At 54.9% G+C, this 15313-nt stretch overlaps 1 protein-coding gene across 23 annotated transcripts in view; it reads left to right on the top strand.

Annotated features, from left to right (window-relative positions):
• SHANK2 (SH3 and multiple ankyrin repeat domains 2) overlaps window positions 1-15313 on the top strand; it is a 720394-nt gene that overhangs the window by 151536 nt on the left and 553545 nt on the right. The gene's annotated exons all lie outside the window — the stretch shown is intronic.

Genomic DNA, 15313 nt, shown 5'->3' with positions numbered 1-15313 from the left:
GTGGGGGTGGTGGAGTCCCTATGCCTGAGGGCATATGGCAGGGGCCCTGCAGGGCTTGATCTTTTGTGGGCAGTGGCCCTCGGCTGTGGAGCTGGCAGGAGGAGGAGGAGAGGAGCTGAGCTGGGAGCAGAGAGGCCTGAGTCCAGCCATGGTGGTGCCCCAGAGGGCGTGCAGGTCCGGAGGAGGCTCAGGAGGGCCCGGGCCAGCCGCTTCCCTGGTGCGGATGCGTTTCATGCTGTGCTGATGTGGCGGCTTCTCTTTGGTGATGGCCTCTGTGCCAGCTTCCAGCTCTGTGAGGGCACAAGCCCTTTCCATCTGAGGCTGTGGAAGTAAGCGGACCCAGGGGCTCCTGAGCATGACCTTGAGCCTCCGGGCTCATCCCCGGGCGCATCCCTGGGCAGCCTGCATCCCGAGCTCCTGACCCGGCTTCTCCCTGGAGACAGCCTTTGGCGTGGCTCCCACCACCCCGGCAGAGCCGCTTATGTCTTCATCCTGGCTTCGTCCAGGGGGCTGTTTCTGATGCCACTGTCGGGGACTGGACAGCCTGGTCTCGCCTTGACCTGGCCAGCAGTAGGGGGGTGCTGGGGAGCTCCCCTCTGAGTGCTCTACTCCTCTTCCAATATGTGTCCACTGTAACTGGCCCCCGTCCTGAGCCGGTCCTCCCCATCCCCCTGGCTTCCTTCACCTGACTGTTGGTGTTCTCGACTTTGAGGGTTCTCCAGGATAGACTCCCAATTCATGGCTAAAAACACACAATGCAGACTCTGAAACAGGTAAGCAGCCGTTGCTCTGGGCCCTGCCCGGAGGAAAAAGTGCTGCCGGAGTTCTGATCAGGCCGATGCGGAAGCAGAAAGTGCACAGTTGTGAGCAGCTGTGGAGCAGCGAAATTAGAGGAGAGAAAGGCCTGACCGCTTTCCCCAGAACTGAGCAGAAGCGGCTCGGGAGCCTGATCCATGGAGATGGGGCATGGAGGTACCTTATGAACGTTCTGAAATACTCCCATGACGACAAGCCTCTGGGCTGGGTTACTGATGCGAATGACCAAACCCTCCTGTCATCAGCTCCCTGTTAAGTGGCTCATGGAAAAAAGCACATGGTGAAGGACAGGCATTCTAGGGTCTCCAGCAAAGGCAGAGACCAGCGGGACCAGGGCCTTGGACAGGGCCCCAGTGGGTCTGGTGCGTAAGGACGGAATGCGTGGGGGGCAGAATGCGCGCATGCTGTCTTACGGGACACTCCCCTGCCCCACCCAGGGAGACGGGGACCACACATAGGGAGACGGGGACCACGCATAGGGAGACGGGGACCACGCATAGTGAGACGGGGACCACGCATAGTGAGACGGGGACCACGCATAGGGAGACGGGGACCACGCATAGGGAGACGGTGACCACGCATAGTGAGACGGGGACCACGCATAGTGAGACGGGGACCACGCATAGGGAGACGGGGACCACGCATAGGGAGACGGGGACCACGCATAGTGAGACGGGGGCCACACATAGGTGGGGGGTTTATTCAGTTTTCGTTTTGGCCTTCACAGATACCATTACTTCTTTCCTTTTCTTTCCTTTCTTTCCCTCCCTCCCTCCCTCCCTCTCTCTCTCTCTTTCCCTCCCTCCCTCCCTCTCTCTCTCTCTCCCTCTCTCTCTCTCTCTCTTTCCCTCCCTCCCTCCCTCCCTGTCTCTCTTTCCCTCCCTCCCTCCCTCTCTCTCTTTCCCTCCCTCCCTCTCTCTCTCTCTTTCCCTCCTTCCCTCCCTCCCTCCCTCTCTCTCTTTCCCTCCCTCCCTCCCTCTCTCTCTCTTTCCCTCCCTCCCTCCCTCTCTCTCTCTTTCCCTCCCTCCCTCCCTCTCTCTCTCTTTCCCTCCCTCCCTTCCTCTCTCTCTCTCTTTCCCTCCCTCCCTCCCTCTCTCTCTTTCCCTCCCTCCCTCCCTCTCTCTCTCTTTCCCTCCCTCCCTCCCTCTCTCTCTTTCTTTCCCTCCCTCCCTCCCTCCCTCTCTTTCTTTCCCTCCCTCCCTTTCTCTCTCTCTCTCTTTCCCTCCCTCCCTCCTTCCCTTCCTTGCATTTTCTTTCTTTTGACAGGGTCTCCCTCTGACACCCAGGCTGGAGTGTACTGGTGCAATCTTAGCTCACTGCAGCCTGAGCCTCCCAGGTTCAAGTGATTCTCCCATGTCAGCCCCCCAAGTAGCTGGGACGGCAGGGATGTACCGTCCACGCCAAGCTATTGTTTGTAGAGACTGGGTTTTGCCATGTTGCGCGGGCCTGTCTCAAACTCCTGAGCTGAAGCGATCACCAGCCTCGGCCTCCCAAAGTGCTGGGATTACCGGTGTGAGCCACGGCACCTGGCCTGTGCCCTCCCCTTCCCGCTCCCCTCCACCTCTTGAGACAGGGTCTCCCTCTGTCACCCAGCCTGGCCCGATCACAGCTCACTGCAGCCTTGACCTTTTGAACTCAGTTGATCCTCCCACCTCAGCCCCTGCATAGCTGGGACTACAGGCATGTGCCATCATACCTGGCTGATTTTTGTATGTTTTGTAGAAATAGGCGTCTCCCTAGGTGACCCAGGCTGGTCTTGAACTCCTGGGCTCAAGCGGTCCTTCCACCTCAGCCTCCTGAAGTGTTTGGATTACAGGCATGAGCACCTGAGCCCGGCCTCTTTATTTTCGGTCTTAGAATGTAAAGCAGAATTCTGGGATCAGTTCTCCCCCCTGGTTGCCAGACGGCAATTTCATGAATCCGTTGTTCTTGTAGTAGCAGATATTCCTTTATCAAGCAGAACGTTCTCTTCCCCTGCCTCTTCTGTGAAATGAGCACAGCTGATTTTTTAGAGCAGTTTTAGGCTGACAGAAAATCGAATACAAGTACTGCGAGTTCCCATATTGACCCCTTCCCCAGTTTCCCCTGTTAGACGTCACACACTAAAGCAAGATATTACTATTACAATCAGTGAACCAGTAGTGATCCTACAGTCCAGAGCTCACATGGGGGTCCACGCTTGGTGTTGACCCCAATAGCGATCCTAAGGTCTGGGTTTACATGGGGTCCACACTTGGTGTTGACCCCAATAGCAATCCTAAGGTCTGGGTTTACATGGGGGTCCACACTTGCTGTTGACTCCAACAGCGATCCTAAAGTCTGGGTTTACGTGAGGGTCCACGCTTGCTGTTGACCCCAATAGCAATCCTAAAGTCTGGGTTTACATGAGGGTCCACGCTTGGTGTTGACCCCAATAGCAATCCTAAAGTCTGGGTTTACATGGGGGTCCACGCTTGGTGTTGACCCCAATAGCAATCCTAAAGTCTGGGTTTACATGAGGGTCCACGCTTGCTGTTGACCCCAATAGCAATCCTAAAGTCTGGGTTTACGTGAGGGTCCACGCTTGCTGTTGACCCCAATAGCAATCCTAAAGTCTGGGTTTACATGGGGGTCCACGCTTGGTGTTGACCCCAACAGCGATCCTAAAGTCTGGGTTTACGTGAGGGTCCACGCTTGCTGTTGACCCCAATAGCAATCCTAAAGTCTGGGTTTACATGAGGGTCCACGCTTGCTGTTGACCCCAACAGCGATCCTAAAGTCTGGGTTTACATGGGGGTCCACGCTTGCTGTTGACCCCAATAGCAATCCTAAAGTCTGGGTTTACGTGAGGGTCCACGCTTGGTGTTGACCCCAACAGCGATCCTAAAGTCTGGGTTTACGTGAGGGTCCACGCTTGCTGTTGACCCCAATAGCAATCCTAAAGTCTGGGTTTACATGAGGGTCCACGCTTGCTGTTGACCCCAACAGCGATCCTAAAGTCTGGGTTTACATGGGGGTCCACGCTTGCTGTTGACCCCAATAGCAATCCTAAAGTCTGGGTTTACGTGAGGGTCCACGCTTGGTGTTGACCCCAACAGCGATCCTAAAGTCTGGGTTTACATGGGGGTCCATGCTTGGTGTTGACCCCAACAGCGATCCTAAAGTCTGGGTTTACATGGGGGTCCACGCTTGCTGTTGACCCCAACAGCGATCCTAAAGTCTGGGTTTACATGAGGGTCCACGCTTGCTGTTGACCCCAATAGCAATCCTAAAGTCTGGGTTTACGTGAGGGTCCACGCTTGGTGTTGACCCCAACAGCGATCCTAAAGTCTGGGTTTACATGGGGGTCCACGCTTGGTGTTGACCCCAACAGCGATCCTAAAGTCTGGGTTTACATGGGGGTCCACGCTTGGTGTTGACCCCAACAGCGATCCTAAAGTCTGGGTTTACATGGGGGTCCACGCTTGGTGTTGTACGTTCTGTCAGTTTTGCCAGATGCCCTGTATCCAGCATCACAGTCTCATAAAGACCAGCTTCGCTCCCTGAGGACTCCTCTGTGCCCCTGTTCATCCCTCACTCCCCTGAGCCCCTGGCAGCCACGGACCCTTTCTTTTCTTTCTTTCTTTTTTGAGACAGAGTCTCACTCCATCTCCCGGGCTGGAGTGCAGTGGCACAGTCTCAGCTCACTGCAACCTCTGCCTCCCAGGTTCAAGCGATTCTCCTGCCTCAGCCTCCCTAGTAGCTGGGATTACAGACGTGCACCACCACGCCTGGCTAATTTTTCTATTTTTAGTAGAGACAGGGTTTCACTATGTTCGCCAGGCTGGTCTCGAACTCCTGACCTCAGGTGATCTGCTGGCCTCGGCCTCCCAAAGTGCTGGGTGAACTGCCGCATTCATCCTTGCCGACCTTTTCACTGTCTCTATAGTTTGGCCTTTTCCAGAATGTCCCAGAGCTGGAATCTTCAAATCCCCTAGTGCATTTCAGATTGGCTTTGCTCCCTTGGTAGCACGCACGGAAGGGGCCTGCAGGCCTTTTCACGGCTTGGAAGCACGTTTCCTTTTGGCACTGGATAACGTTCTGTTTCCGACACCCCGGTTTGCTTGTCTAGTCGCCTCCTGAGGGGCATCTACGCTGCTTCCAGCTTTTGGCGATTATGAGGAAAGCTGCCATAGACACCGTGTGCAGGCTTTTGTGCAGATAACACTGACAGTGATTATACACAGTGGTATTTTTTATAAGGCCAAAAAAATTATTTATGTAAAAGGGGGAAGGAGTAACTAAGGTGGAAAGTTCTGGAACGGAAGGCCGAGTGCAGACCCGTGGCTCGGCTCCAGACAGCAGAGGCGGCCCTGGCCTCCACCGCCTGCCCCCCTACTTCTGCACCTGCCCCCAGTGTCTCAGGAATTCTCAATTGTTTTTCTACATCAGGAGGGAAAGCAGTCGTGCTGATGGAGGGGCCCGGAAGTGGGGATCCAGGGTGAGGAGTGAAAAGAGAAAAGTGAGCCGTGGTGGGTGTTCTCAGAAACGAAGGCAGCTGTGGGCAATCCCAGGACAAGGCCCGTAGCAACGTCAGGCACACGCGGAGTGAGCACCCGGGAGACCAGCTCAGCACTCACTCCGGTGAGAGCCCAGAGCCCGGCGTTGCCAGGGAAGACAGCACCTTCACTTCGCGCCTGTCGAGGCAGAGTGGGAGGGACACCAGTGCATCCTCCTGAGTGACACGCAGACACCACCCGGCCACATGGCTGACTGTTGGAGGCACAGGGCTCCAGAGATGCGGGACTGCAGACGTGACCCTCCTGATGCCCAGCTCCGTGCCAGGCCATGGAGAGCCCCCAGAGAGCAGACTCTAACCCCTGCCTCTCCGCAGGTGGCTGTGTGGAGACCAGGTTAATGAACCTCTCTCAGCTTCTTGTCTCCTAAATTGGATGATAACACGTAGGGGGTGGGAAAACTTGAGCATCAGATGAGCCATGTGGTGGCGTTAGGCCATTTCCACGTTGCTATAAAGGAATAGCCGAGGCTGGGTAGGTTGTGAAGAGCAGAGGTTTCATTGGCTCTCAGTTCTGCAGGCTGTACAGGAAGCTGGGGGCTTCTGCCTCTGGGGGGCCTCAGGGAGCTTTTACCCATGGTGGAAGGCAAAGGAAGAGCAGGTGGATTGCAGGGCAAAGGCGGGGGGGGAGTGGGGGGGGAGCAGGTGCATTGCGTGGCAAAGGCGGGGGGGGAGCAGGTGCATTGCATGGCAAAGGCGGGGGGGGAGAGAGAGAGGGGGGAGCAGGTGCATTGCATGGCAAAGGCGGGGGGGGAGAGAGAGAGGGGGGAGCAGGTGCATTGCATGGCAAAGGCAGGGGGGAGAGAGAGAGAGAGGGGGGAGCCGGTGGATTGTGGGGCAAAGGCAGGGGGGGAGAGAGAGAGAGGGGGGGAGCAGGTGCATTGCGTGGCAAAGGCAGCGGGGAGAGAGAGGGGGGAGCAGGTGCATTGCATGGCAAAGGCGGGGGGGAGAGAGAGGGGGGAGCAGGTGCATTGCATGGCAAAGGCAGGGGGGAGAGAGAGGGGGGGGGGAGCCGGTGGATTGCGGGGCAAAGGCAGGGGGGGAGAGAGAGAGGGGGGGAGCAGGTGCATTGCATGGCATAGGCAGGGGGGAGAGGGGGGGAGCAGGTGCATTGCATGGCAAAGGCAGCGGGGAGAGAGGGGGGGAGCAGGTGCATTGCATAGCAAAGGCAGGGGGGAGAGAGAGAGAGAGAGGGGGGGAGCAGGTGCATTGCATGGCATAGGCAGGGGGGAGAGGGGGGGAGCAGGTGCATTGCATGGCAAAGGCAGGGGGGAGAGAGAGGGGGGGAGCAGGTGCATTGCATGGCAAAGGCGGGGGGGGAGAGAGAGGGGGGAGCAGGTGCATTGCATGGCAAAGGCAGGGGGGAGAGAGAGAGAGAGGGGGGAGCTGGTGGATTGCGGGGCAAAGGCAGGGGGGGAGAGAGAGGGGGGGGAGCAGGTGCATTGCATGGCAAAGGCGGGGGGGGAGAGAGAGGGGGGAGCAGGTGCATTGCATGGCAAAGGCAGGGGGGAGAGAGAGAGAGAGAGAGGGGGGAGCCGGTGGATTGCGGGGCAAAGGCAGGGGGGGAGAGAGAGGGGGGGGAGCAGGTGCATTGCATGGCAAAGGCGGGGGGGAGAGGGGGGAGCAGGTGCATTGCATGGCAAAGGCAGGGGGGAGAGAGAGAGAGAGAGGGGGGAGCAGGTGCATTGCATGGCAAAGGCAGGGGGGAGAGAGAGAGAGAGGGGGGAGCCGGTGGATTGCGGGGCAAAGGCAGGGGGGGAGAGAGAGAGAGAGGGGGGGAGCAGGTGCATTGCATGGCATAGGCAGGGGGGAGAGGGGGGGAGCAGGTGCATTGCATGGCAAAGGCAGTGGGGAGAGAGGGGGGGGGAGCCGGTGGATTGCGTGGCAAAGGCAGGGAGGAGAGAGAGGGAGAGAGAGAGAGAGAGGGGGGAGCAGGTGCATTGCATGGCAAAAGCAGGAGAGAGAAAGAGAGAGAGGGGGAAGCAGGTGCATTGCATGGCAAAGGCAGGGGGGAGGGGGGAACAGGTACATCGCATGGCGAAGGCGGGGGGGGAGGTGCCACACACTTTTAAACAATCAGATCTTGCAAGAATTCCCTCCCTGTTGCCAGGGTAGTACTGGGAAGGGGATGGTGCTAAGCCAGTCACGACAAATCCACCCTGTGATCCAGTCACCTCCCTCCAGGCCCCACCTCCAACCCCGAGATCACAGTTCCACATGAGGTTTGCGCAGGACACCCATCCAAACTATCTGTGATTAAGCCTGTGGGGTATGCGTCATGCTTAAGAGAGTTTCCAGAATGTTCCCGTCATCAGCATCAACTATGGCACCTGCTGTGCAGCTCGGACAAGGTTGTTTTCTCCTGGTTTTGGACGCGGAGGGAGAGACACAGGGTTGGCTTTGGCGGGCTTGCTCCAGGAAGCAGGCATGCTGACCGGTGTGTCTGGTTTTCCTGGGATGGCCCTGGTTTTAGCACTGAATGCCCCATATCCTGGGATGCCTCTTGGTCCCAGGGAGACTGGCACTGTCACCCACCCTTCCACTAATAAGGGCATTTCAGAGTGACAGCTGCAGTCTACTGGTGACCCGCTGTGCTCCAGGAGCACACAGGACCTTGCAGGCCTCAGCTCTGTAATCAAGTGGGGTCCCCTGCGGGCACCACTGTCCTGGGAGGAACCAGAAGTTCTGAGAGCCCAGCTGGGCGGCTGCTAGGGCTGATGGCAGCGTCCCCCATACTGTTGAACCCTAACTTCCTAGGTGATGGCGTTAGGAGGGTGGGGCCTTCAAGAGATGGTGGGCTCCTGGGGGCCGAGCCCTCATGAATGGCGTTAGTGCCCTTATAAAAGCGGCTGAGGAGCCCCCTTGCCGCTTCCACCCTGTGGGGCCACACCAAGAAGGGACCATCTGTGAACCAGGTAGCTGGACACCAAATCTGACAGTGCCTTCATCTTGGACTTCCGGCCTCCAGAACCGTGAGCAGTGCACGTCTGTCACTTCTAAGCCACCTAGACCTCGAGATCTTGTTACCACAGCCCAGTCTAGGCCAGTTGCTGAGTCACCAGGGAGGGCAGAGGCAGAGCTGGGCTCCACTTGCCCTCGGGAGTCCCTGCTCTCAACTCCTGGGGGGAAAGGCAGTGGGACGAACAGGGGTCTCTTCGCCTGAGCCAGCCTGGCTGGACATGGACGCCACAGGCGGGCCCAGGTGGGGGACAAGCTGCCCACATTCCCACCTTCCTCTTGGGTGTTGGTGGCAGCCTGGGCATGTTCCCATCCCATATTTTAGCCTCTCCACAGTGAGTTTGGTGACTTCTCAAAGCCACTGGGGAGCAGCAGAGTCTGTGCTTAGAGTTGAAAGCAGCCTTTTTGCTGAGCTCAGGGAATGCCGCCATGCTCAGACCGGTCCCCTGTGTCCCAGCAGGAGCAGAGGGAAGCAGCCCCTCCAGACTGAGATCATTAACCCCGGTGGAACGAGCCGTCAATCACAGCAAATCAGCCTGTGTTACTGCGGGCCACTGTCTGGTACCTGTTCCAAATGTAAATTTTATTAAGTAATGATACCGAAAGTAGTCTAGAAAAAATGAAGACTTCCCCCACCGGCATCTCAGGGCCCCTCTCCTGCTGCGGTTGGAACCTCTGAGATGAGACGAGCTTTGTTTCCAAGCCCCGAACGGGAAGCAAAGCTGACAGTTTGAACACAATTCAGGCTGGCGCTTTTATCTTGTCTCCAAATTTGAGAGAAGCCTCGGGCACCACCAAAGAGGTCTGACTGATAAAGCTAGAAATGCCGTTCGACTTGTTAGGTAGCACCTGGATGAGCAGTGGAGAAGCGATGGTTCTTTTATGCAGCCAGATTCCACGGAGCGCCTGTGGTGTGTCTGGACCTCACTGATGAGATCTGCTTACTGAGCACTTTCCGGGGCCGTGGTGCCCACATTGCCTGTCAGGCTGCGCTCTGCCAGTTCAGCCACCCCCAACCCCGGCTCCCCATCTTGCTGCTGTAGCTGTGTCATGGGGAGCCCCCTCCCAGCTCCCACCCCACCCAGTTAGGCCCCCAAGGACGTTCTGGGTCCTGGTGCACTGAGCACCTTCAGGCTTGTTTGACGCGTACGACGTCTGAGCAGTCTCACCTTGGCCCCTGAATGAGTCACGGAATGCAATTCCCCAGAACTAACAGCGCCGGGGAATGTGAGGCAATTCAGGAGAATATGGTTCTGGAACCTTATAAACCTCCGTCTGCAGAGGGTGAGAGGTGCCCAGATTACCCAGTGCTGACGAAGGCGGCTGGAAGACTCCGGGTAAATAACTCCCTTTGCTACCCTTTGAATGTATGTGGCGCCTTTGGTTTGTCTGGTGCAGTTTCCTGTAAAAAGAGACCTGTTTTTAAGAGTCCAATTATTTCAAACACAGCATCTCATTATTTCGGCATTTCTCTTAGGTATACTCGCTGTGTTCCAAAAGGGAAACTCAGCGGCTCCTAGACGAGCAAGCTGCTGTGCCTCCGGTAAGGAAAATGCAGCAGAGTGAGCGGTGAGGGCAGGGGTGACAGAGGCAGGGGCCGGGTCTGCAGGAGCCTGTCTCGGGGTCCTAGTTTTAGGTTGACAGAAAAAACAGGCGGAAGGCACAGAGATGTCCCCCGATGCACGTGACCTTCCAGTTCCCCTGTTAGGGACAGCACGCACTGGTTCAGGGCATTTGTTGCAGTGGCTGGAGTCCGTGGTCTAGATGAGGGTCTGTTCTTGGTGCTGCTCTTGTGGGTTTGGGCAGATGCATGCTGTGCTGTACTCAGCATTACAGAATCGTGCCGCGTAGCTTCCTTACCCCAAAACTGTTCTGTGCTCCACCCGTCCATCCCTCCCTTGCCCTCTAACCCCTCACAACCACTGATCTTTTTATGTATGTATTTTTTTTTTTTTTTGAGACGGAGTCTCGCTCTTGTTACCCAGGCTGGAGTGCAATGGCGCAATCTCGGCTCACTGCAACCTCCGCCTCCTGGGTTCAGGCAATTCTCCTGCCTCAGCCTCCTGAGTAACTGGGACTATAGGCACGCGCCACCACGCCCAGCTAATTTTTGTATTTTTAGTAGAGATGGGGTTTCACCATGTTGACCAGGATGGTCTCGATCTCTTGACCTCGTGATTCACCCTCCTCAGCCTCCCAAAGTGCTGGGATTACAGGCTTGAGCCACCACGCCTGGCCCCTATGTATGTATTTTAAATTATTTTTTTCTTTTTCACCTTTTTACAAACCCTTGTGTCAAGGGCCGAGTTTCAGGAGATGGCAGCAAGGGAGCTGCTCTGCTGTGCTTGAAACCCTGACCCAGAGCCAGGTCATGTACGAATGGTTTAGCACCACGTTCCCCACGAACGTGCGTTGTGTGACGGACGAGGGGGCAGCCGCCTTTCCAGCCACACCGTTTCCCAGGATAAGGGGCACTCTGCACCGACCACGGATCTTTTCACTGGCTCTGTAACTTTGCCTTTTCTAGAATGTCATCGAGTTGGAATCTCACGGCACGCAGCCGTTTCAGCTCAGCTTCGTTCATCTGGGGATACGCATTTCAGTTTCCTTCATATCACGTCGAGGGTTGACTGCCAGTCTCTCTTTAGTGTTGTATGACATTTCGCTGTCTGCAGGTACCACAGTTTATGTATCCATCCAGCTACTGAAGGACCTCTGGATTGTTCGCTGTTTTCGGCAATGATGAATAAAGCAGCTCTGAACACTTAACATTCAGATTTCCGTGTGGACATCAGTTTTCAACTCATTCAGGGAGACACCTAGGACTGGGTTGCTGGATCATAGGGGAAGGGCATGTCTAGCTTTCTGGCAGCATGCCAAACCGTCTTCCAAAGTGACTGCACCATTTTGCACTTCTCCTGGCAGTCACGAGAGTTCCAGTTGCTCCACATCCTCACCAGCATTTGATGATGTCAGTGTTCTAGATTTTCATTATTCTGGAAATTGTGATTTTCATCATTCTGGAAATACTTTTTTTCTTTTTGAGACAGGGTCTTACTCTGTCTCCCAGGTTGGAGTGCAGTGCTGTGATCATGGTTCATTGCAATCTTGGCCTCCTGGGCTCAAGTGATCCTTCTGCCTCAGCCTCCTGCATACCTGGGACTTACAGGCGTGTGCCACTGTGCCAGCCAAATTTTAAAACTTTTAGCAGAGAAAAGGTCTCATGTTGCCCAGGCACGTCTTGAACTCCCGGACTCAAATGATCTCCTGCTTTGGCTTCCAAAGTGCTGCAATTGCAGACATGAGCCACCATGCACGGCTTCTAATTGTTGTTTTAATTCACGGTTCCCTAATGACATACGATGTGGAGCATCTCCTGTGTCTGTTTGCCATCTGAATATCTTCTGTTGTGAGGTATCCTTTTGTTTGCTTGTTTGTTTTTGAGGCAGAGTCTCGCCCTGTTGCCCAGGCTGGAGTACAGTCGTGTGATCTTAGCTCATTGCAACCTCCGCCTCCTGGGTTCAAGCGATTCTCCTGCCTTAGCTTCAGCCTCCCGAGTAGCTGGGATTACAGGTGCCTGCCACCACACCCAGCTAATTTTTGTATTTTTAGTAGAGACGGGGTTTCACTATGTTGGTCAGGCTGGTCTCAAACTCCTGACCTCGTGATCTTGCCACTTCAGCCTCCCAGCGTACTGGGATTACAGGCATGAGCCACCCCGCCCAGCTGTGAGGTGTCCTTTTAAATCTTTTGTCCACTTTTTAATTGGGTGGTTTGCTTTTTTGTTGAGTTTTAAGGGTTCTCTGTATTTTGGCTACAAGTACTTTATATGCTTTAAACAGATTTTTTTCTGCCAGTCTGTGAGTAGCAGAGTTTTTTTCTGTTAAATCTATTACTCTACACAAAAGCCAGGAGGCATTTTTAAACAGACTTTTCATTTTAGAACGGTTGTAGATTTACAGGATAAGTGCAAAGACCGTACATAGAGTCTGTATTTATCTGATACCAGCTTTTCCCCTTAGCCCCTCACTCTAGTATGGTGCACTTCTCACAATCAGGGAACTAATATTGATCATTATTATTCACCAAAGTCCACACGTTTCTCTTCTCCCCTTAGCATTTACCTGCTAGTCCTTTTCTGTCCCCGGGCCCCATCCAGGGTCCCATGCAGCATTCCCTGGTCCATCTCCCTGGGCTCCTCTGGATGGTGACTGTTTCTCAGGTGACCTGTTTCTCATTGGTGGTGACCTGGATGGTTCAGAAGAGGACCAGTCAGGGGTTTGTAGGCTTCTGCAGCCCATTGGTCTTTGACACCAGGATACACCTAGGAACACACACACAGGCATGCACACAGGCATAAAGGCATATGCACATAGTATGCACACACATAGGCATGCATATGCATACACAGGCATGCACACACAGGCATGTACACACATATAGGCACACACAGGCATGCACACACACAGCATGCACACACAGGCATGCACACAGGCTTACATACACACAGGCATGCACACACACAGGCATGCACACACACAGGCATGTACACATACATAGGCATGCACACACACAGCATGCACACACATATAGGCCATGCACACACAGCATGCACACACATATAGGCATGCACACAGGCTTACATACAGGCATGCACACATGTACAAGCGTGCACACAAAGACATGCACACAGGCTTACAGATGCACACATGCATGTGCACACATAGGCATACATGTGTACACGCACAGGCATGCACACAATTGTACACAGAGGCATGCAGGCGTGCGCACACACATAGTCATGCTCATGCTCCAGCCTGCAGTGCCCTGTGCCCACTGGGTGGCAGCAGCTCTCTTACACACTCACACTCCTCCTGCCTCTCCCCCACCCCCGTTGCTTTGCCACCTCTCAGTGTCAGGACCGGCGGCCATGGCCAGTGCCCTCCTGCTGCGCTCCAGGAGCCCCCACTTCTCGCCCTTTCAAAGTGCATCGTGCTCATCCCTGGAGCCAACTGGCTGCTGGGCAGCTTCTAGCTGGGGGCTCTGCATGTCTCTGCAGTTATCTCAGAATATTATAGGTGTTCCTACTCCTACCCGTTGTTCACGTTGAGGGAGACTGGGGCCACTTCTGAGGTGGTGCTTCTTAAGGTTCCAGTCTATTTTTAAAGAAATTTCAAAATGCACAACCTGAGGAATATGCTCGAGGATTATGGTGCCAGACGACAGTGTGGGTCCCGAGCTCATAAGGGGAGTGACAGTGCGGTCCCTGGGTGTGCAGACAGGGCAGCGCCATTACATCTGTCACTAGTTTATTGCTGATCAACCAGCATCTTCTTGGGGGTGATTCCATCAGCCCCAGATGTGGAACCTCAGTGGATGCGTTCTTTGCAAATGTGGTGGCTAAGCCAGGGAGGAAAGGAGGGGGGCCTCCTGACCTCCCCAGGGTGGGTCCCAGCCAGAGGTGGACATGCAGTTCTGGAGCATCATTTGAGGAGGGATCACGGAACCCGGGAGAAGTCTGCTGCTTGTCATTGTGTGGCCCTGGAAGTCACCAAGGACCAAAGCTTCCCATCCTGCATGGGAGGCACAGCCATTAACAGGGTGGGATCGTCGTCTCGACTGGCATGTTTCTGCAGCCTCCTGTAATTGCCCAGCACCAACCAGCAGGGCGTGCAGCTGCAGTCATCTGTAATTCCCAGTCAAAAGTCAGGGTTCAAGCCTCCCATCTGTTTTACCTCTTGCCACCAGCTCTCTCTGAGACAGCGTTCTCATTGATAAAATGGCACAAGCTGAGGTTGTCAACTGTGAAAATTACAGGTTAATTTAAAATATCTTTTTTTAAAAATCTGCTTTGGAATGCCTAACTTTTTGCACTGGGCATGTGGGAACAGTCAGATGGAAAGAAAACCGTAACTATTTTGAAGGCTAACCTTGCCCCGAACATGCATCACACACTCGTTAAGTAAGAGCTGAATCTCTGGCGTCAGTGCTGGTGGCTCCAGACAGCCCAGTCTTCTCATGCCCCTTCCCTGACTGTCCTCTCTCCCACAGTGGCCTTTTTGGTCCAAGGAATAAACCCCTCAGATGCCTCCGATACTTGTGCTTCAGCCTGGATGCCTCCAGGGAAGAGGCAGAGAACGAGGGGCTGACCGCTCCTCTCTCTAGCAGACAGGGTCACCCCTTGAGTTTGTTTCTCTCTGGCGTCTGCCCCATTTCTCCCCTCTGTGCCCACATGAGGAACTCTGGCCATGTTCCAACTGGTCTCAAGCCCCGCACCCTTTCTGGGCCTTCCTTGCCTTGTAGCTGTTTTCTGTGCAAGAAACATCCCCCACCGCCACTGTAGTCCCTTCGTTGGCCCAGAAAATTCCAAGAAAATATTATTCTTGGCTGGGTGGGCACTGGTTCACGTCTGTAATCTCAGCACTTTGGAAGGCCGAGGTGGGTGGATCCTGGCCAATATGGTGAAACTTTGTCTCTACTAAAAATACAAAATCAGCCGGACAGGGTGGGAGGCACCTGTAGTCCCAGCAACTCGGGAGGCTGAGGCAGGAGAATCGCTTGAACCTGGGACGCGGAGGTTGCAGTGAGCCGAGATTGCGCCACTGCACTCTGGCCTGGGTGACAGTGAGACTCTGTCCCTACCCCCCAAAAAAGAGAGAAAATTCCTATTTTTCTTTAAAACTTCTGTGTCAGAAGGGGTATACAACAGAGTCACATGCAACGACATTCATTCACAAGAGCGTTGTTCCTGGTTGGGGGAGGCAGGAATCCTGCTTTCCACCCTGGGAGAGGATGAATGAGGCTGGTGTGTGTACCAACGGCACACTCCTGACACGGAGAGGTTAAGCCTGTGCGACTCGCCACGAAGCGCCAAGTTGCAGGGTGGTTCCCGGGGTGAACGTTAGAAGTACTCAGAAGGGTACTCATTTATGGATAAATAAGCGTCAGAATTTAAATCAGATGGGATGGTCAGTGTGCACCCACGAGGCCGTTGCCCTTTCCGGG

Source organism: Callithrix jacchus, chromosome 10 (genome assembly GCF_049354715.1).
Source record: "Callithrix jacchus isolate 240 chromosome 10, calJac240_pri, whole genome shotgun sequence".
Lineage (NCBI taxonomy): Eukaryota > Metazoa > Chordata > Mammalia > Primates > Cebidae > Callithrix > Callithrix jacchus.
Note: the sequence above shows the minus strand (reverse complement) of the source record. Positions and strands in the feature narration are given on the sequence as shown.